The sequence below is a fragment of the Eumetopias jubatus genome, unplaced genomic scaffold (genome assembly GCF_037043125.1).
Source record: "Eumetopias jubatus isolate StellerSeaLion01/CBP00866 unplaced genomic scaffold, mEumJub1_p1.0 scaffold_5, whole genome shotgun sequence".
NCBI lineage: Eukaryota > Metazoa > Chordata > Mammalia > Carnivora > Otariidae > Eumetopias > Eumetopias jubatus.
Genome location: NW_028274811.1, coordinates 132,773,902 through 132,774,493, shown reverse-complemented (window position 1 = coordinate 132,774,493; position 592 = coordinate 132,773,902). Strand labels below are relative to the sequence as shown.

The following is a 592-nucleotide window of genomic DNA, read 5'->3' as shown; positions in this document are numbered from 1 at the left end:
ATTTCATATTGCACTCTCAATGTGCTAAAGAACATTTTTTTCCCATGTGATTTGTTAGTGCATGTTAACAGTGAATAATAACAAAGGTTTGCATATTCTAATTAGAATAAGGAATATTAGCAGGCTAGAATTAAATATGAATATTAATACTACAATTGACTACTAAAATAGGCTTTAATTTACAGAAATAAATGTGCTTCTAAATAAGTTTTTACAGACATTTTGAAATGCTAAATTAAAACATGAAATAAACAGTTTTCAGAAGAAAGTTCTCTTTTTACAGTGAAATTTACTACACTTGATCTTAGCCAAAAGGCCGAGAAGCGATTACAGTGAAATTTACTGAAAAATGTTATCATTGTATCTTGTTGTATTTGACTGAGCATATCTACTTCAGAGCCATGAGAAACTTGTATATACAATATGTATTTTAGGTAAATATATTTATCCATTACAAATACATAGAGTCATCAGTATTAATCATAGATATTAAGTTTACCCAATGAGAATATTTATTTTTTCTTCTTATGTTATAGACTCCTTATCAAATTGTGCAAACTCTTACCAGTAGATGTGGATGGTTATATACATT

General features: G+C 27.4%; 1 pseudogene; it reads right to left on the bottom strand.

Moving 5' to 3' along the window:
• Nucleotides 1-225: 225 nt before the first annotated feature.
• LOC114204903 (U2 spliceosomal RNA) lies at nt 226-328 on the bottom strand (annotated as a pseudogene).
• Nucleotides 329-592: the final 264 nt, after the last annotated feature.